Genomic DNA, 22,908 nt, shown 5'->3' on the forward strand with positions numbered 1-22,908 from the left:
AAAAGTCACCTAAAGGACTCTGACCAGAGAAATTAGATTCTCTGGTCTGATGAAACCACGATTGAACTCTTTGGCCTGAATGCCAAGCGTCACGTCTGGAGGAAACCTGGCACCATCCCTACGGTGAAGCATGGTGGTGGCAGCATCATGCTGTGGGGATGTTTTTCAGTGGCAGGAACAGGTTGACTAGTCAGTATTGAGCAAAAGATGAACGGAGAAAAGTACAGGGAGATCCTTGATGAAAACCTGCTCCAGAGTGCTCAGGCCCTCAGACTGGGGCAAATGTTCACCTTCCAACAGGACAACGACCCTAAGCACACAGCCAAGACAATGCAGGAGTGGCTTCGGGACTTGTCTCTGAATGTCCTGGAGTGGCCCAGCCAGAGCCTGGACTTGAACGCGATTAAACATCTCTGGAGAGACCTGAAAATAGCTGTGCAGCGACGCTCCCCATCCAATCTGACAGAGCTTAATAGGATCTGCATGGGAAATGGGAAAAACTCCCCAAATACAGGTGTGCCAAACTTGTACTGTCATACCCAAGAAGACTCAAGACTGTAATTGCTGCTGAAGGTGTTTCAACAAAGTACTGAGTAAAGTGTCTGAATACTTATGTAAATGTCACATTTCAGTTTTGGAATTTTTTGTACATTTTCAAAAACTTCTCAAATGTGTTTTTGCTTTGTCATTATGGGGTATTGTGTGTAGATTGATGAGGGAAAACATTTTTTAAATTCATTTTAGAATAAGGCTGTAATGTAACAAAATGTGGAATAAGTCAAGGGGTCTGAATACTTTCAAACGGTATTGTGCTCTTTGTCCCTGAGAAGGAGCTTCCTATTTTTGGTCACTCTCACCTGTCACCCGTCCCTTCAAGACTGCCACTTTTCCTGTCCGTGGGCCATGAGAGTGTGTGTGTGTGTGTGTGTGTGTGTGTGTGTGTGTGTGTGTGTGTGTGTGTGTGTGTGTGTGTGTGTGTGTGTGTGTGTGTGTGTGTGTGTGTGTGTGTGTGTGTGTGTGTGTGTGTGTGTGTGTGAAAGAGAGAGAGAGAGTGAGAGAGAGACAGTGCCAGTGAGAGAGAGACAGTGCCAGAGATAGAGAGACAGAAGGAAAAGGAAATGGGATGCATTCTGTAAGAGTATGTGGAATTTTCTTCTCATGACGCTACAAACAAACGACATGACAACATGATATTCAGCTAGCGGGATATATGTTGCACCGGCAAGATAGAACAGCACACTCCGGTAAGACGAGGGGGGGGCGGTCTGTGCATATTTGTAAACAACAGCTGGTGCACGAAGTCTAAGGAAGTCTCTAGATTTTGCCTGCCTGAAGTAGAGTATATTGTGATACATTGCAGGCCACACTACTTGCCTAGAGAGTTTTCAGCTATACTTTTCGTGGCTGTTTATTTACCACCACAGACAGATGCTGGCACTAAAACTGCACTCAGTCAGCTGAAAAAGGAAATAAGCCAACAGGAAACCACTCACCCAGAGGCGGCGCTCCTAGTGGCCGGAGACTTTAATGCAGGGAAACTTAAATCAGTTCTACCAAATTTCTATCACCATAGTAAATGTGCAACCAGAGGGAAAGAAATTCTAGATCACCTGTACTCCACACACAGAGACGCGGACAAAGCTCTCCCTCGCCGTCCATTTGGTAAATCCCACCACAACTCTATCCTCCTGATTCCTGCTTACAAGCAAAAATTTAAGCAGGAAGCACCAGTGACTTGGTCTATAAAAAAGTGGTCAGATGAAGCGGATGCTAAACTACAGGACTGTTTTGCTATCACAGACTGGAACACGTTCTGGGATTCTTCTGATGGCATTGAGGAGTACACCATATCAGTCAATGGTTTTATCAATAAGTGCACCGAGGACGTTGTCCCCACAGTGACTGTACGTACATACCCCAACCAGAAGCCATGGATTACAGGCAACATTCGCACTGAGCTAAATGGTAGAGCTGCCACTTTCACAATGTGGGGCTCTAACCCAGAAGCTCACAAGAAATCCTGCTATGCCCTGCGACAAACCATCAAACAGGCAAAGCGTCAATACAGGGCTAAGATTGAATCATACTACAATGGCTCCGATGCTTGTCTTATGTAGCAGGGCTTGCAAACTATTACAGACTACAAAGGGAAGCACAGCTGCGAGCTGACCAGTGACACAAGCCTACCAGACGAGCTAAATTCTTCTATGCTCGCTTCGAGGCAAGCAACACTGAGGCATGCATGAGAGCATCAGCTATTCCGGACGACTGTGTGATCACGCTCTCCGTAGCCGACGTGAGTAAGACCTTTAAACAGGTCAACATACACAAGGCTGCGGGGCCAGACGGATTACCAGGACGTGTACTCCGAGCATGTGCTGACCAACTGGCAGGTGTCTTCACTGACTTTTTCAACATGTCCCTGATTGAGTCTGTAATACCAGCATGTTTCTAGCAGACCACCATAGTCCCTGTGTCCAAGAACACAAAGGCAACCTGCCTAAATGACTACAGACCCGTAGCACTCACGTCCGTAGCCATGAAGTGCTTTGAAAGGCTGGTAATGGCTCACATCAAACACCATTATCCCATAAACCCTAGACCCACTCCAATTTGCATACCACCCAAACAGATCCACATATGATGCAATCTATATTGCACTCCACACTGCCCTTTCACACCTGGACAAAAGGAACACCTATGTGAGAATACTATTCATTGACAACAGCTCAGCGTTCAACACCATAGTACCTCCAAAGCTCATCACTAAGCTAAGGACCCTGGGACTAAACACCTCCCTCTGCAACTGGATCCTGGACTTCCTGACGAGCCTCCCCCAGGTTGTGAGGGTAGGTAGCAACACATCTGCCACGCTGATCCTCAACACTGGAGCTCCACAGGGGTGAGTGCTCAGTCCCCTCCTGTACTCCCTGTTCACCCACGACTGCATGGCCAGGCACGACTCCAACACCATCATTAAGTTTGCAGATGACACAAAAGTGGTAGGCCTGATCACAGACAACGACGAGACAGCCTATAGGGAGGAGGTCAGAGACCTGGCAGTGTGGTGCCAGAATAACAACCTATCCCTCAACGTAGCCAAGACTAAGGAGATGATTTTGGACTACAGGAAAAGGAGGACCGAGCACGCCCCCATTCTCATCGACGGGGCTGTAGTGGAGCAGGTTGAGGGCTTCAAGTTCCTCGGTGTCCACATCATCAACAAACTAGAATGGTCCAAACACACCAAGACAGTCATAAAGAGGGCACAACAAAGCCTATTCCCCCTCAGAAAACTAAAAATATTTGGCATGGGTCCTGAGATCCTCAAAAGGTTCTACAGCTGCAACATCGAGAGCATCCCTGCCTGGTACGGCAATTGCTCGGCCACTGACCGCAAGGCACTTCAGAGGGTAGTGCGTACGGCCCAGTTCATCACTGGGGCTAAGCTGCCTGCCATCCAGGACCTCTACACCAGGTGGTGTCAGAGGAAGGCCATAAAAATTGTCAAAGACCCCAGCCACCCCAGTCATAGACTGTTCTCTCTACTACCGCATGGCAAGCGGTACCGGAGTGCCAAGTCTAGGACAAAAAGGCTTCTCAACAGTTTTTACCCCCAAGCCATAAGACTCCTGAACAGGTAATCAAATGGCTACCTAGACTATTTGCATTGTGTGCCCCCCCAAACCCCCCCCAAACCCTCTTTTTACGCTACTGCTACTCTCTGTTGATCATATATGCATAGTCACTTTAACTATACATTGATGTACATACTACCTCATTTGGGCCAACCAACCAGTGCTCCCACACATTGTCTAACCGGCTATCTGCATTGTGTCCAACCCAATTCATCATATATACATTGCCACTTTAACCATACCTACATGTACATACTACCTCAATCAGCCTGACTAACCGGTGTCTGTATATAGCCTCGCTACTGTATATAGCCTCGCTACTGTATATAGCCTCGCTACTGTATATAGCCTCGCTACTGTATATAGCCTCGCTACTGTATATAGCATCGCTACTGTATATAGCCTCGCTACTTTTATATAGCCTGTCTTTTTACTGTTGTATTATTTCTTTACTTAACTTTTTTTCACCTAAAACCTTTTTTGCACTATTGGTTAGAGCCTGTAAGTAAGCATTTCACTGTTTCACCTGTTGCACGTGACAAATAAACTTTGATTTGATTTGAAACAGTAGTGTTGCTGTTATGTGTGAGAGACCCACTCCCTCCCAAACAGACCATCAGCATGCTTTTGTTAGGGTCTATCCTAATCCTATCACTTACATGTTATTTTACGGAGGCCTAGCAATCCTATTTGTTTCCATTTCCTAAAGCAGCGCATGGTATAACAAAGGTATATAGCGAGACTGGTGTTTGAATCTTAAAACAAAACCGCTGTTTTCTTTCAAGTATTTATTATTCCTCTGTCAAAAAACACGTTTCGATATTCAATAATTTCACAGAGACAAGTGGAATGAATTATGTATTGTACCACCATTAGCTGAACGTATTTAAGTTTATTGACCTAGTTAATCATGTTATAGCCCATGCTTTATACCGGTTTGGGGTTTCCACCTCTAATTTTAAACTATCACTGTTTTACACTAAACTCCCACTAGGCGGCACTCTTGTTACATAATATTCAGATCCCTGCTGTATATCTCTGTATGGCTCTGGGTCCACATGTATCACGAATTTCATTTAGGATCAGTTTGACCTTTCAGATCATAATGAATAAGATTACATGGACAGGGGGAACCTGATCTTAGATCAGTAATCCTACTCTAAGATGCTTCATACATACAACCCTCATGTTGAAAGGATAGAATATCCAACTGATACTTGGTCACTTCTAGCTGTAGAGCAGTCTGTTTCTAAGAGTGAACTAGAATGGGAGAATACGTGAAGGGATAGTGAGTTTTGCTAGTTGTTTTATTTCCTCATGGCAATACTACTCAAAGTGGTCTGTTGTCATATTGCCAGCATAACCATATTAGAATGGAGAGTAATCTCCTATGGACAGTGATGAACCTATTTACCAGAGAGCAGCTACGATCATTCATATGGTAATCTTGAGTTCTCACTTTTTGAGGATGTTAATGTAGAAAATACTAAGCAACTAACATAAAAGGATATGTGGCTACAGAATAGTAACATTTTACACATTTAGCCTGCAGCTAGTAGAAATATTGAATAATCCACTTGTGCTTCTGGAGAAATGGTGACCCATTTCCTTGGAATCTCTGAATTCCCACTATATTGTAGTCTGAAATCACTCAATGAATTTCCAGCCCAGACTGCAGTACTGTTCCAGACCTGGAATAGGTTGTTTTGTTCACCGATTGAGACGTTGAAATCAGCTCAAAGGATCAAGTCAGTGCCTATCAATTCTTTTGATGTCTGTAATGAACATTTCCTTCAAATTAGGCCCTGGGCCCTTCATACATGCTCCCACAAAGCCAATAGGAATTGAGTGGGAGGGGGGTAGGAGAAATATGCTATTCATTAAAGATGAAAGGAAAGCAGAGGCAAGCTTTCTACTGACACAGCCTGTCGTGTCTTCATTTAGTTTAACAGTGTACTGTAGGGTTGCATACCAAATGGCACCCTAATCCCTACATAGTGCACTTGAATAGGATGCAATTTATCATGCAGCCTATGTGTTTACAGTATGCAGATCAATAGTGGGCTGTAGATAAAGTGCATATTTAATAGTGGCTCCTGAGAACATTGTGTGTATTTATAGGGTATTTATAGTCCACTGGACATGGTTGTGAGTGAGTGTAGCTCTGAAGAACCTTGGGGGGGGAGGCTCCCGAGTCGCGCAGCGGTCTAAGGCTCTGCATCTCAGTGCTAGAGGCGTCACTACAGACTCTGGTTCAATTCCAGGCTGTATCACAACCGGCCGTGATTGGGAGTCCCATAGGGCGGCGGACAATTGGCTCAACGTTGTCCGGCTTAGGGCTTGGCCGGGGTAGGCCGGGGGAGGCCGGGGTAGGCCGTCATTGTGAATAAGAATTTGTTCATAACTGACTTGCCTAGTTCAATAAAGGTTCAATAAAACATGTAAAACCTTAATGTGATCAATGGAATAGTCGTGGATGTAGAGAGGCACTCTGTTGAAACCACCGGATGAGTAGAGAAACAACCATTCAATGAGGTTACAGAGATAATAAGGTACACTATATTTTCTCATCTAATGTCTGTGTAATGGACATGGCAGAGTACCATTTATTATTAATCTTTTTGATACAAGTAATGTATACCATACCTACAATACATCCACAGATGATAATCATTTGCACACACACACACATACACACACACACGGTTTGGGGTGGAATTTGGCTCTCTGCTAGTCTATCTCTGTGGGGAGGTTAATTACATTTAAATAGACGGTTTAGGCTTAGGGAAGCACAGACCACGCAAGGTTGATGAAAGAGTGCCGCTACTCTCCAATCCACAGCTAGCTTTTTAGGCAAATAGTTCTCTCCATCCTAAATGACTTCTACATGTTATACGGGCTTTCCAAATATCTGACCCACTTCTGCCTACCTGCTAATGCTTTTCCATCTTTCATTGAATTTCACTTTGATATATATATACAGTATTTTTAAATCAGGAAAATAATGTGCTTTTTCAGAGGCTATATGAGCTATATCTGTGGCTATGTTGTTGGCGTGTTTTGTATTCTGTCTGTGTTCGAGCCAGGCTGACAAGCAGCAGCATCTCTGGTTAGGTCAGCCATGACAGCTTGAACCAATTATGACAGCTGAGTCTGAGGCTCTGAGCATCTACAAACAGCAGACGTCTGCAGTCTACGTTCACTTTGACAATAATAGACATTGCCATTATGTGATTAGTAACTGCCCCAGCTAGTTGTTGTATTATATGCTGATTTCCCCACTTACTATGTTTCAGTCAGGTTTGACTCAGTCAACCAAATGAGCTGCAGAAAATATAGAGTTTACAATATAAGAGTTTAAGGAAGAAATAAACTTGTTTATTTTATGTTGAAGAAGTGAAGCATCTGCTATTAAAGGCAGGAACGCAGTAGGTCAAAATAACTAATTGAATGCATTCGTGGGTTCTGTTTCGGAGACAGAGAGACTGAGCCGTTCAGGACATATCTAAGAACACAAAGAACACAATTATATCTAGCTCTCATGTTATGACTTTTTGGGAAAAGGTGGAGGTCCACTCCACACTATGCAGTCACTGCCCTGTTATATGAGCTGCTGCCCCTCTACACTCTTAGAAAAAAGGTGCAATCTAGAACTTCAAAGGGTTATTTGCCTGTCCCCATGGGAGAACCTTTTGAATAACCCTTTTTGGTTTCAGGTAGAACCCTTTTGGTTCCAGGTTCTATCTGGAACCAAAAATAGTTATCCTATGTGGACAGCCGAAGAACTCTTTTGGAATCCTTTTTTCTAAGAGAGTAGGGAGTAAATTGCTCTCGTCCAATGAAAAGTCCCAGCACCTTACAGTCATTTTAATCTCCACCAAAATATGCTAGTGACTCAAGGTGAAGTTGTTTCTGTAGGCGTTGTGAGAACAAGTCAGGATTTCTTTAGCCAGAAGAATGACTGCCTTGTGTCCTGCTAAGAGTGGTTGACAGCACAGCACAGGAGAAGAGGGAGAGAGAGAGAGAGAGAGAGAGAGAGAGAGAGAGAGAGAGAGAGAGAGAGAGAGAGAGAGAGAGAGAGAGAGAGAGAGAGAGAGAGAGAGAGAGAGAGAGATACTGTGTCAGCAGAGCAGAGTACAGGACACATTGCTTTCTCCCTCTTTTTGTCATGACAGTGTGATGTGGGAGAGTGTGTTCAGGACAGGGGAGGAGAAAAACAAACTCCTGCTGCACCTCTCCCTCTATTTGGATTCCATCCAGGATTTTTTTGTTTGGGTTTTGCTGTACATGAAGAAGACTGACAGTGGTGCACTCTACGTGACAAGCTGTGTGTTTGCTAAGTCCTGCTGCTTTTCTTTTGTTGTTACTGGAAACTTGCCCTTAGGTAAAGTAAACTTCCATCATGCTTTGTTAGAAGGATTGACTTTTTCAGACTGACAATCAGCTGGGAGACAAGTGGTGTATGAAAGACTCCAGGTGAGACACATTACTCACTTTGTGTTGGCTGCATGTGTATATCTGTCAGTAGTCTAAAGGTTCATTGATGAGTTTGTCTATGTGCATGTTATTCAATATAGTTTATTCTGTATTTTCTGTTGCTGGTTTAAAAGGAGGGAGAATCATGAATGAATTAACTAATGAGTGGATCATGCGCTTGTTATTCTTGTGATACTTTATTATTGAATTATAAGGGGTTTAAACAAACTGAACTAAATATATTACAAAATTTTATAATTGGTTGAGATTGTGGAGGAATTGTATAGTCACTCTTGGTTGGATATCATTGGTTGGATAGCATCTGGTTGTTTGTGTTAATGCCAACCTACAGGAGTGGGTCCTGTGACTGGTCATGGCTTATCAGAGCCTCAGACAGACACAACACAAGCCTAGGTTGTCCTCCCCTGAGTCTGCACACTGGAAGCTGAGATCTACAGGGCAGATTAACTAGGTATTGTTTGGCTAGTTGGCTACGATGGAGACCAACAGACAATGATCATGTCTGTGTACCTCTGCCTCTTCTAACTGTTCTCTCATAGTCTCTTTGCAGATTCTCTTATCAGGGTGGGGAGAGGGACAGAAGGATAGAGGGAGAAAGACAGAGAGACGGAGACAGGGGGGAGACAGAGGAAGAGAGAGAGAGGGCACAGACCCGTTACAAAGGCAACAGTCATTGCCACGTTTAGTCCCTTCTTCTTCCCACCCCTCAAACAGTGGATGCTATTGAGAGAAATAGAGGGAGTGAGAGAGTGGTTTTGCAGTGGGTCAGACACGTCTTGGGGGCCTAGCAGACAGGGAAATGCTCTCTAGACATGGACTTAAACTGCAATAATAACTCTTTGTTATGGAAGATTGTTTTGTTCACACAGCAATCAGGGCCATGTCATCAAATGTGACTGTGTTGTTCCACCAGTCCGACTTCTAATGTGTGTACTTTGACTGACCTGTTCCTAATTTCATTATTTTATTAAACCTTTATTTAAAATAGGCATGTCAGTTTAAGAACAATTTCTTATTTACAATGATGGCCTACACCGGCCAAACCTGGAAGACGTTGGGCCAATTGTGCACCGCCCTATGGGACTTCCAATCACGGCCGGTTGTGATACAGCCTGGATACGAACTAGGGTGTCTGTAGTGACACCTCTAGCACTGAGATGTAATGCCTTAGACCGCTGCGCCACTCGGTAGCCCCATTGCTTATTGCTGTTGGCTACCCTGAATGTGAGAGCCTTTTTGATACATTATAACTGTCTTAATAAGATGCATGATCCCTTTACCCCGTGAGAGAAATGTACAGTCCTGACAGAACAGAAATAAGTGGTCTACTCTGGTGTTCTCAAGCGGTTACGGATGCTTCCTTCAGTGCACATGTATGCTGGTGTTGGTGTGAGGTCAAATCTGGCCAATGCCCTTCTAACCCAGTAACACACTTTCTCCTTACTTCCCTGTCCTTCTTCACGGTCAGATCAAATAGGTTATTTTTGAGGGATATATATTTATATATGGTATACAATAGAGACTACCTGTCATATAGCATATTTATCTTTCTTTTATCTAATGAGTAGTTTCCCAAGCTGTGAGGATGCCTGTCTGTGAGAGAGTGTTATTGTTATAAACGGCTGTGTGATGCTGGGACTTCAGGCCTTTCCAACAGCCGCAATATCTGGGCTTCACACACTACCAGGCGTTGCCTGTCTTTGTAGATGCTGCAGACTGGGTGACCTCTACTAAAAGCTCTTTCCTCATGTGATTTCCTTTCTTCACTCTTCTTCTTCTTTTATGTCTCGCCTCGAGGCAAGTGCTTCATCCAAAACAAAGAGATAATCAGTTTCTGCCCGAATCGTCCTTTGCAATCTTTTTTCTATTTCATAGTCGGTTATTGCCTGTTTGCGAGGCCTTGGAAAGTGAGCTCAGCATCAGTCTTCACATTGTTCTCTTCAAATTGGTGGTTCCAATGGCTCAGTGAGGTAGAGCATGGTGCTAGCAACACCAGGGTTGTGGGTTCCATTGCTGCTTGAACCAGATATACACACAGTTGCTTAGATAAAAGCGTCTGCTATTGACCATATTAGCATTCACAGATGTGTTTGGCGGTAGTTAGTTCACAATGAATGAAACCCAAAATTAGCTGATCATCATCATTACTGGTCCTATATATATGAGAACACACCAGACTGATGGTTGGGGTGTTTTCCAAATGTGTTGTCATGGTAACACATGGTTGGCAGTCCAAATGAGATGATGTCATCATGTGAGGCACTGGTGACATTTACAGCAGTTGAATAGTGCACCTGTTGTCATTTTCTCCAAGGAAACCGCTCTCTCTCTGGCTACTTGTCTGGATAATGTCTCATTATAGGCCACATCAGTTGAATACACATGAACACAGGATGCTTGTCCAAAAACAAGAACTACATTACTATGATATATTGCAGGCTTTCGATTCATATTCACCAGGTTGGAATCTGTGATTCTGAATATCTGAATATGAGCAATTAGAAATAGACTTGTTTTGGGAAGGAGATTCCTGAATGTAGCAGAGGGGGAGTAGAGGATTGCTGTCTGTCCATCCATCCAGAGGATCGGTTTCCATTAATTAAAGGGATATATCCCACACTGTCGTTTCCTCCCCACCCCAACCCTGCTTCCACCTCTTCCCTGTTACTCCGTCTTCCCATAGTGCTGTCCTTAGCAACAACAACAAGCAATACTTTTCCCCCTACACACCGGACTGGGTTTGAGTTGGACATTTCTATGGATTTCTGAACTCATTTGTGAAGACCTCTCTCTTGTAACTGACTGACATTTACCACTTGAGGAAGAGGAGGACCAATCTAGAGTCAAAAGGAGAAAGGGGAGGGCGAGTCTGTGACACTCTCGACAAGCAACATACTGTGTGAAAGGGTTGCCTTTTAACTCCTAAAAGGAGGGAGGGTGGCTGCTGTTTTGTTGCACTGACACACAGGGCCTTGTGTACTTGTTAGTCAGCTTATTCTGGCAACACCACGTTCAAATTCCTGGCTCGCTGTTCCTCTTTGTCTGTTTTTCTCTTTCTAAAAAGGGGGACTGCAAGATTAATGAATAGACCAAGGAGTCTATCAAAGGACTGTTGGCGAGGCACAGCCTGGCACCAAAGCAGGTGGCACCAGTTGACACTTCAGCCAAACGTCACCTGGCTGGTATAGAGTTACAGACTTTTAGATTCGCTTGGAGAAAGAGAAGTATTGCATTTGCCTGCTGTCGTTTACATTTGGAGAATTTTGAGTTGAGAACTCTGTGTATACCATAGGAGCAAGTCCTGGGATAGTCTGTTTTGAGGATCCAGTAAGCCATGGCACCAGCGTTTCTGCCCACTGACCTGAGCGATGGAGCATTATCTCTGTTCAGCTAACATTGGGGTCAAAATATTTCTGCCGTCAAATCCCCAAACTAAAATCCAGGTTGTACCGAAGGTAAGTGGGAGTATAGAGATTAAATTGTGGCGATGGATAAATGAATAAGGAAAACATTTGATACTTTAGTGAGCCTCATAGTTGGCATGTTGTGAAACATGTTGTGAAACATGCTCAGAAGGGCATGTATTGGCTGAGCTTAGATTAACGTAGTGTAACTGATTGTCATGTAATGTCTCATTGTATAACAAAAACAGTTGGACTGTGGAAATGCAAAGTAGAAATGGTGAATTTGGAGACCAGATGTGTATACTAATCAACATGGTTCCCCCTCACTCTCTCTCGCTCGTTCTCTCTTTACATCATGTGGTTACGATATCAGTTGCTACTTCCCAAAGGCTATCGGTCAGCTCTGTTCTCACACACATTGTCCAATAATTCCCTGGGGGTTTCCCTGGCCATGTGCTGTCTGTATCAGCATGTGTGGTGGGGCAACTGTATGGGGTGGCTGGGCCCTGTAACCCAGTGGAGTGGAGGAGGGTCCAGTCACCTAGTCCAATCCCTCTCTCCTCTGGGGGATTATGGACATTGAAAAGAGCTCTTTGTGCCGACCAGCACAGGAATTTCTGTAGAGTTCCGTGTCTTTGGGAAACAAACAGCCAAAGTCAACGGAACTTTTGAGCAATGACCTGCTTTTGGAATACCAGGGAATACCACTCTAACTCTCAAAGTCCCTCTGCCCTAATGGTAGTAGGGAAATATCGAAGCCTGAGAAAGAATGACTCACTCCCTAACGGTTGCACTTGCATTTAAGCCAGGGGTTTAGTTTTAGTCAAGCTTGCCATGCTGGTCATGCATTTATTAGATAGCAGTAGATTGCGGACAACAAGTGTTTTTGCATGTGAAGGATATATTTTTGTATGGAAATGTTAATCCGATAATTATAGTGTCCCTCTTCTATCCACTGAGCTGCTCACTGTAGTTTCAGTATTTGTTGGTGTGAGTTGTTCAGTGAGGTCAGTGCTTGGGTGGGAAATCAGTCACATAACATACAGTCACTCATATTGGCCTTGTAATATGTCTTATGAAGAGGCTATAATGCATATTAAGACTTATGACTGTATAATAATAATGACTATATAATCACAGAATGTAAGGAGTGGGACTGTAACCTGGAAGCTTATAAGAAATCCAACTATTCCCTCCGACGAACCATCAAACAGGCAAAGCGTCAATACAGGAGTAAGATTGAATCGTACTACACTGGCTCTAACGCTTTTCGGATGTGGCAGGGCTTGCAAACTATTACAGACTACAAAGGGAAGCACATCCGCGAGCTGCCCAGTGACATGAGCCTACCAGCGAGCTAAATTACTTCTATGCTCACTTCAAGGCAAGCAACACTGAAGCATACATAAGAGCATCAGCTGTTCCAGACGACTGTGTGATCACGCTTTCTGTAGCTGATGTGAGTAAGACCTTTAAACAGGTCAACATTCACAAGCCCGCAGGGCCAGATGGATTACCAGGATGTATTCTCCAAGAATGCGCTGACCTACTGGCAAGTGTTTTCACTGGCATTTTCAACCTAACCCTGACTGAGTCTGTAATGCCAATATGTTTCAAGTGGACCACCATAGTCCCTGTGTCCAAGAACACTAAGGAACCTGCTTAAATGACTACACACCCGTAGCACTCACGTCTGTAGCCATGAAGTGCTTTGAAAGGCTGGCCATAGCTCACATCAAATACCATTATCCCAGAAACCCTAGACCCACTCCAATTTGCATACCGCCCCAACATATCCAAGATGATGCAATCTCTATTGCACTCCACACTGCCCTTTCCCACCTGGACAAAATTAACACCAATGTGAGAATGCTATTCATTGACTATGGCTCAACGTTCAACACCAAAGTGCCCTCAAAGCTCATCACTAAGCTAAGGACCCTGGGACTAAACACCTCCCTCTGTAGCTGAATCCTGTACTTCCTGACAGACCGCCCCCAGGTGGTATGGATAGGTAACAACACATCCGCCAAGCTGATCCTCAACACGGGGGTCCCTCAGGGATGCGTGCGCAGTCCCCTCCTGTACTCCCTGTAGACTCATGACTGCATGGCCAGGCATGACTCCAACACCATCGTTAAGTTTACCAATGACACAACAGTGGTAGGCCTGATCACAGACAATGATGAGACAGCCTATAGGGAGTAGATCAGAGACCTGGTTGTGTGGTGCCAGTATAGCACTCCCCTATTCTCATCAACGGGGCTGTAGCTTCAAGTTCCTTGGTGTCCATATCACCAACTAACTATCATAGTCCAAGCACACCAAGACAGTCGTGAAGAGGGCACGACAAAGCCTATTCCTCCTCAGGAAAATATTTGGCATGGGTCCTCAGATCCTCAAACAGTTCTACAGTTGCACCATCGAGAGCATCCTGACTGGTTGCATCACTGCCTGGTATGGCAACTGCTCGTCCTCCGACCGCAAGGCACAGAGGTATTGGACCTCTATAGCAGGCGGTGTCATAGGAAGGCCCTAAAAACTGTTAAAGATTCCAGCCACCTTAGTCCTAGACTGTTCTCTCTGCTACCACACGGCAAGCGGTACCGGAGCGCCAAGTCTATGTCCAAAAGGCTTCTTAACAGCTTCTACTCTCAAGCCAAGACTATTTGCATTGCCCCCCCCACACCCCCTCTTTTACGCTGCCACTACTCTGTTGTTTATCTATGCACAGTCACTTTAACTCTACCTACATGTACATATTACCCCAATTACCTCGACTAACCTGTGCCCCCGCACATTGACTCGGTACCGGTACCCCCTGTATATAGCCTCCACATCAACTCTGTACCGGTACCCCCTGTATATAGCCTCCACATCGATTCTGTACTGGTACCCCCTGTATATAGCCTCCACATTGACTCTGTACCGGTACCCCCTGTATATAGCCTCCACATCAACTCTGTACCGGTACCCCCTGTATATAGCCTCCACATCAACTCTGTACCGGTACCCCCTGTATATAGCCTCCACATCGACTCTGTACTGGTACCCCCTGTATATAGCCTCCACATTGACTCTGTACCGGTACCCCCTGTATATAGCCTTCACATTGACTCGGTACCGGTACTCCCTGTATATAGCCTCCACATTGACTCTGTACCGGTACCCCCTGTATATAGCCTCCACATCGACTCTGTACCGGTACCCCCTGTATATAGCCTCCACATTGACTCTGTACCGGTACCCCCTGTATATAGCCTTCACATTGACTCTGTACTCTGTTCCGCACTTCGGTCTGCACTTCGGTCTGCAGGTAGTATAACTTTTCATTACATTTCATTACATTTCATTATAGTACAACGGTTTGATTTGTCTAATCTTAGCAATTTCTTCTTAGCTAGCTACATAGCCGTCTTTGTATCAAAGATAATTGCGTAATTATCGTATTTTGTCGTCCTAACGTATCTGCCCAGCAGCTAGCCAACGCCCACCGTCTACATAGCTAGCTACATAGCCGTCTCTGTATCAAAGATAATTGTGTAGATAATTGTGTAGTCTAGAGCGATTTTCTAGGTTACCTAGCCAGCTATTGTCGTTCTTTTAACGCAACGTAACGTAATCAACACTGCTAGCTAGCTAGCCAGCTAGCCCCTGAATCAACAACGCAGCCAGCTATTTGTCGTCCTTAACGTAGGAGACACTGCTAGCTAGCCAACAGCTAGCCAACGTCTACCGATTAGAACTCAACAACCCGGTCGCATTCCGCCTCGCTCCACAGGTAGTATCACATTTTCATTTAATTTCATTACAGTACAACGGTTTGATTTGTTTGATCGTAGCTAGCTACATAGCTAGCTACATAGCCGTCTCTGTATCAAAGATAATTGTGTAGTCTAGAGCGATTTTCTAGGTTACCTAGCCAGCTATTGTCGTTCTTTTAACGCAACGTAACGTAATCAACACTGCTAGCTAGCCAGCTGGCCCCGAATCAACAACGCAGCCACTGCCAGCTAGCCTACAAAGTCAACAACGCAGCCACTGCCAGCTAGCCTACTTCAGCAGTATTGTATCATTTTTAATCATTTTAGTCAATAAGATTCTTGCTACGTAAGCTCAACTTTCTGAACATTCGAGACGTGTAGTCCACTTGTCATTCCAATCTCCTTTGCATTAGCGTAGCCTCTTCTGTAGCCTGTCAACTATGTGTCTGTCTATCCCTGTTCTCTCCTCTCTGCACAGACCATACAAACGCTCCACACCGCGTGGCCGCGGCCACCCTAATCTGGTGGTCCCAGCGCGCACGACCCACGTGGAGTTCCAGGTCTCCGGTAGCCTCTGGAACTGCCGATCTGCGGCCAACAAGGCAGAGTTCATCTCAGCCTATGCCTCCCTCCAGTCCCTCGACTTCTTGGCACTGACGGAAACATGGATCACCACAGATAACACTGCTACTCCTACTGCTCTCTCTTCGTCCGCCCACGTGTTCTCACACACCCCGAGAGCTTCTGGTCAGCGGGGTGGTGGCACCGGGATCCTCATCTCTCCCAAGTGGTCATTCTCTCTTTCTCCCCTTACCCATCTGTCTATCGCCTCCTTTGAATTCCATGCTGTCACAGTTACCAGCCCTTTCAAGCTTAACATCCTTATCATTTATCGCCCTCCAGGTTCCCTCGGAGAGTTCATCAATGAGCTTGATGCCTTGATAAGCTCCTTTCCTGAGGACGGCTCACCTCTCACAGTTCTGGGCGACTTTAACCTCCCCACGTCTACCTTTGACTCATTCCTCTCTGCCTCCTTCTTTCCACTCCTCTCCTCTTTTGACCTCTCCCTCTCACCTTCCCCCCCTACTCACAAGGCAGGCAATACGCTCGACCTCATCTTTACTAGATGCTGTTCTTCCACTAACCTCATTGCAACTCCCCTCCAAGTCTCCGACCACTACCTTGTATCCTTTTCCCTCTCGCTCTCATCCAACACTTCCCACACTGCCCCTACTCGGATGGTATCGCGCCGTCCCAACCTTCGCTCTCTCTCCCCCGCTACTCTCTCCTCTTCCATCCTATCATCTATTCCCTCTGCTCAAACCTTCTCCAACCTATCTCCTGATTCTCCCTCCTCAACCCTCCTCTCCTCCCTTTCTGCATCCTTTGACTCTCTATGTCCCCTATCCTCCAGGCCGGCTCGGTACTCCCCTCCCGCTCCGTGGCTCGACGACTCATTGCGAGCTCACAGAACAGGGCTCCGGGCAGCCGAGCGGAAATGGAGGAAAACTCGCCTCCCCTGCGGACCTGGCATCCTTTCACTCCCTCCTCTCTACATTTTCCTCTTCTGTCGCTGCTGCTAAAGCCACTTTCTACCACTCTAAATTCCAAGCATCTGCCTCTAACCCTAGGAAGCTCTTTGCCACCTTCTCCTCCCTCCTGAATCCCCCTCCCCCTCCCCCCCCTCCCCCTCCCCCCCCCCTTCCTCCCTCTCTGCAGATGACTTCGTCAACCATTTTGAAAAGAAGGTCGACGACATCCAATCCTCGTTTGCTAAGTCAAACGACACCGCTGGTTCTGCTCACACTGCCCTACCCTGTGCTCTGACCTCTTTCTCCCTCTCTCTCCAGATGAAATCTTGCGTCTTGTGACGGCCGGCCGCCCAACAACCTGCCTGCTTGACCCTATCCCCTCCTCTCTTCTCCAGACCATTTCCGGAGACCTTCTCCCTTACCTCACCTCGCTCATCAACTCATCCCTGACCGCTGGCTACGTCCCTTCCGTCTTCAAGAGAGCGAGAGTTGCACCCCTTCTGAAAAAACCTACACTCGATCCCTCCGATGTCAACAACTACAGACCAGTATCCCTTCTTTCTTTTCTCTCCAAAACCCTTGAACGTGCCGTCCTTGGCCAGCTCTCCCGCTATCTCTCTCAGAATGACCTTCTTGATCCAAATCAGTCAGGTTTCAAGACTAGTCATTCAACTGAGACTGCTCTTCTCTGTATCACGGAGGCGCTCCGCACTGCTAAAGCTAACTCTCTCTCCTCTGCTCTCATCCTTCTAGACCTATCGGCTGCCTTCGATACTGTGAACCATCAGATCCTCCTCTCCACCCTCTCCGAGTTGGGCATCTCCGGCGCGGCCCACGCTTGGATTGCGTCCTACCTGACAGGTCGCTCCTACCAGGTGGCGTGGCGAGAATCCGTCTCCTCACCACGTGCTCTCACCACTGGTGTCCCCCAGGGCTCTGTTCTAGGCCCTCTCCTATTCTCGCTATACACCAAGTCACTTGGCTCTGTCATAACCTCACATGGTCTCTCCTATCATTGCTATGCAGACGACACACAATTAATCTTCTCCTTTCCCCCTTCTGATGACCAGGTGGCGAATCGCATCTCTGCATGTCTGGCAGACATATCAGTGTGGATGACGGATCACCACCTCAAGCTGAACCTCGGCAAGACGGAGCTGCTCTTCCTCCCGGGGAAGGACTGCCCGTTCCATGATCTCGCCATCACGGTTGACAACTCCACTGTGTCCTCCTCCCAGAGCGCTAAGAACCTTGGCGTGATCCTGGACAACACCCTGTCGTTCTCAACTAACATCAAGGCGGTGGCCCGTTCCTGTAGGTTCATGCTCTACAACATCCGCAGAGTACGACCCTGCCTCACACAGGAAGCGGCGCAGGTCCTAATCCAGGCACTTGTCATCTCCCGTCTGGATTACTGCAACTCGCTGTTGGCTGGGCTCCCTGCCTGTGCCATTAAACCCCTACAACTCATCCAGAACGCCGCAGCCCGTCTGGTGTTCAACCTTCCCAAGTTCTCTCACGTCACCCCGCTCCTCCGCTCTCTCCACTGGCTTCCAGTTGAAGCTCGCATCCGCTACAAGACCATGGTGCTTGCCTACGGAGCTGTGAGGGGAACGGCACCTCAGTACCTCCAGGCTCTGATCAGGCCCTACACCCAAACAAGGGCACTGCGTTCATCCACCTCTGGCCTGCTCGCCTCCCTACCACTGAGGAAGTACAGTTCCCGCTCAGCCCAGTCAAAACTGTTCGCTGCTCTGGCCCCCCAATGGTGGAACAAACTCCCTCACGACGCCAGGACAGCGGAGTCAATCACCACCTTCCGGAGACACCTGAAACCCCACCTCTTTAAGGAATACCTAGGATAGGATAAAGTAATCCTTCTCACCCCCCTTAAAAGATTTAGATGCACTATTGTAAAGTGGCTGCTCCACTGGATGTCATAAGGTGAATGCACCAATTTGTAAGTCGCTCTGGATAAGAGCGTCTGCTAAATGACTTAAATGTAAATGTAAATGTACTGGTACCCCCTGTATATAGCCTCCACATCAACTCTGTACCGGTACCCCCTGTATATAGCCTCCACATCAACTCTGTACCGGTACCCCCTGTATATAGCCTCCACATTGACTCTATACCGGTACCCCCTGTATATAGCCTCCACATTGACTCTGTACCGGTACCCCCTGTATATGGCCTTGCTATTGTTATTTTACTGCTGTTCTTTAATTATTTGTATTTTAGATTTTTTACACTTATTTTTCTTAAAACTGCATTGTTGGTTAAGGGCTTTTAAGTAAGCATTTCACTGTTGTCTTTGGCACATGTGGCAAATACAATTTTTATCTGATAATGATCACAATTGACTGAATAACGGCCACAAATAAGTTATTAAGCATTATGACACATGTATGCTTTAACTAATTAAAGTGTCATACCTTCAACGGCTTTCACAAAGGGTATGATGATCTTGTGAGTCTGTGTTCTGTAGCTCTGCTGTTCCCCACGGTGGAGCAGGTGGTGTGTTTAGCCTGCAGCAGAGAGTGGCTGTGGTCCAAAACGGATAGCTCTGGGCCAGGGCACTGAGCCTGTGTGTTTAGAGCACACCATCAGCTGAGGAAAGAATGCCAAAAACTCTTCCAGGCAATGCAGAGTATGTCAATATTGATATCATTGCTTTATTTTCGTTTTGACCCGTGTTTTTTTTAGCTGCTTATGGAACATGTGGTCGGTTGGTTCGACACTCCTATTAATCCTACAGAACGATTCATTGTAAATCAGAAATAGTTGCACTTTATAATATGTAACTCGGCATCAGAAGCCCAAGTGACCATTTAGTTGTGAGATCATGGTCATTAATGTTTAAAACATCTGCATCTGTTGTTAGCAAATGTTAAATGTCCTGTTTGCATTTTTGTCTGTTGCACCCTGATCTCTTGGACGTGTTCCCTGAACTACACACAGAGATCCTTGTATCCCTTATATCCCCCTGTTCCTTATAAGAAAGTGACAGAGGACCTATCGGACCTGGAGGCCACTATCGGACCTGGGGGCCACTATCGGACCTGGAGGCCACTATCGGACCTGGGGGCCACTATCGGACCTGGGGGCCACTATCGGACCTGGAGGCCACTATCGGACCTGGGGGCCACTATCGGACCTGGGGGCCACTATCAGACCTGGAGGCCACTATCGGACCTGGGGGCCACTATCGGACCTGGGGGCCACTATCGGACCTGGAGGCCACTATCGGACCTGGGGGCCACTATCGGACCTGGGGGCCACTATCGGACCTCGGGGCCACTATCGGACCTGGGGACCACTATCGGACCTGGGGGCCACTATCGGACCTGGGGCCACTATCGGACCTGGCCTTGGCCTCAGCCCAACAGGAAAAGCTGCCTCTGTCGGCCATACAGGATGTGCACATATAGTGACACAGGACCGTTGAGTCTTCTGGCTGTCCTTTGTTTGTCATCATCTTCCTCTTGCTGTCACTCTGTTTTTCCTTGATCCTTCCGTGAAGAGATACAATCTTTTATATGGTTCACAGTTCACACAACAAGTCCATCTATTGACTTTCTCAAGGTCTATTTTCTTAAATTATTGCCTGATTTACAATAAGGTTTTTCATAGGTGCTTTCATAAGATTTTGCTTGTTAAATGGAGAATTTTATGAGAAAGTACCATCATACTGGCCAGTTTTAGCTATACATGGCGACCATAACATGAGTTAAATACTGTGCATTGCTCACTAAACATATAGCCATAAACAACACTTTTAGCCATGTGCAAAAGTGGAAACCATTTATTCTGTCTGGGAGGCCACATCCATTGGCTGTATCCTGTATACCAATGCTATTCATTAATCCATTCTTAGATTTCTGTTATGCTTTAAAAGCTTTGGATGGCATTACAATGAATCGTGAAACACTAAATAAATCCAAACTTGTGAGGCCAGTTATCCAGTTAAGAAGATTGTCTAAACTGAGATTCTCTTTTTTACTATGTTAGACTGACCAACCCCAACCACTGACCCTGATTGGCATTTTACACTGCTTATTCCAGATTCCCTTTGTTCTCTGTGGCCTATAATAAACAGTCATATATCTCGCTGGTGCTAAAGAGAGGAGAGTAGGGAGGGAAGCCTTTGATGCTGTTCACTGTTTAGCACCCTGTACGGTGTACATATTAGGACATACACCCCTCCTGCCTGTCCCAGGTGCCCACTGGGTAGGTGAGTCATCTCCAGCCTCTGTCCTAATGGTCGTAATGATGCAATCAGCCCATGTTAAACAGCATGATCTAAGCCAGAGGAGTGGTTAGGTAGAGGAGTGGTTAGGTAGAGGAGTGGTTAGGTAGAGGAGTGGTTAGGTAGAGGAGTGGTTTGGTAGAGGAGTGGTTAGTAGAGGAGTGGTTAGGTAGAGGAGTGGTTAGGTAGAGGAGTGGTTAGGTAGAGGAGTGGTTAGGTTGAGGAGTGGTTAGGTAGAGGAGTGGTTAGGTAGAGGAGTGGTTTGGCGTCAGGCCCTTTTAACACTCGGAGAAGCAGCTACTAAGGTCAGAGGTCACTGGAGGTGAAAGGAAGGGAGGGATGAGGGAATTACTCCCATCAACATTTTGTGATTATCAATGGTAATATTTGCAGGAAAAAAGCATTAAAGGAAAAAATCCTACCGGCTGTATTTCTGTATTTCGAAAGTGACAGTGCATTCGGAAAGTATTCAGACCCCTTGACTTTTTCCACATTATGTTACATTACAGCCTTATTGTAAAATGGATTAAATAAAAAATGTTGTTGCCCCATAATGACAAAGCGAAAACAGGTTTTTAGACATTTTTGAAGATGTATTAAAAATAAAACACAGAAATACCTTATTTACATAAGTATTCACCTTTCCTATGCGACTAAATTTAGCTCAGGTGCATCCTGTTTCCATTGATCATCCTTGAGATGTTTCTACAACTTGAACGGAGCCCACCTGTGGTAAATTCAATTGATTCAATTGATTGGACATGATTTGGAAAGACACACCTGTCTATGTAAGGTCCCACAGTTGACAGTGCATGTCAAAAACCAAGCCATGAGGTCGAAGTAATTGTCCGTAGAGCTCCGAGACAGATTTGTGTCGAGGCACAGATCTGGGGAAGGGTACCAAAAAATGTCTGCAGCATTGAAGGTCCCCAAGAACACAGTGGCCTCCATCATTCTTAAAAGGAAGGAGTTTGGAACCACCAAGAGTCTTCCTAGAGCTGGCCACCCTGCCAAAATTAGCAATGGGGGAGAAGGGCCTTGGTCAAGGAGGTGACCAAGAACCTGATGGTCTGACAGAGCTAGATTGATGAGGGGAAAAACAATTTTAATCCATTTTAGAATAAGGCTGTAACGTAACAAAATGTGGAAAAAGTCAAGGTGTCTGAATATTTTCAGACTGCACTGTATATATCTTGAAAACTTGATTGCTGACCGACAAAACATTTTAGGACCATATCAACAATGGACTAATGAAACAAATATCAAAATAGAGTTTTTGGGTGGAATCTTCCATCCTGCATTTGGTCTTCTTAGAAATACCTAAGAAATACTTGATAAATAAATAAACTTCGAAATTAAAGTTGGTTTTGTGAGTTGTAGAGCTAATGTACAGGTAACTGCCAAAATAAATGTATGGTTCTTGAGTTAATTAAGCAATTAACATCCTTTCATTCTTAAGGTCATGTATGAAAATATGTTTCCCATTATTTTGTCTACCATGGCTAGAACAAGACATCTCAGTGACTTTGAAAGAGGTGACTAAAATGAGCATAGGGGGTTTAAGGTGTGTGTGTGTGTGTGTGTGTGTGTGTGTGTGTGTGTGTGTGTGTGTGTGTGTGTGTGTGTGTGTGTGTGTGTGTGTGTGTCAGTCACTAGAGCTCAACCAAATTGAACACTTATGGGGGATTATGGAGCGGTGGAGAGGTGCAAAACGCCAAATGATGGAATTTCTCAAGGAAAAATGGTGTTGCATCCCTCCAATAGGGTTCCAGACACTTGTAGAATCAATGCCAAGGCGCCTTGAAGCTGTTCTGGCGGCTCGTG

At 45.7% G+C, this 22,908-nt stretch overlaps 1 protein-coding gene across 1 annotated transcript in view; it reads left to right on the plus strand.

Moving 5' to 3' along the window:
- Window positions 1-7,754: 7,754 nt before the first annotated feature.
- The window catches only part of LOC115136866 (pleckstrin homology-like domain family B member 1), a 110,686-nt gene continuing 95,532 nt past the window's right edge, over window positions 7,755-22,908 (plus strand). Inside the window, exon 1 of the mRNA XM_065024533.1 lies at window positions 7,755-8,114. The gene's annotated coding sequence lies outside the window, so the exon portion shown is untranslated. The remainder of the gene's footprint in view (window positions 8,115-22,908) is intronic.

The sequence above is a fragment of the Oncorhynchus nerka genome, linkage group LG11 (assembly GCF_034236695.1).
Source record: "Oncorhynchus nerka isolate Pitt River linkage group LG11, Oner_Uvic_2.0, whole genome shotgun sequence".
NCBI lineage: Eukaryota > Metazoa > Chordata > Actinopteri > Salmoniformes > Salmonidae > Oncorhynchus > Oncorhynchus nerka.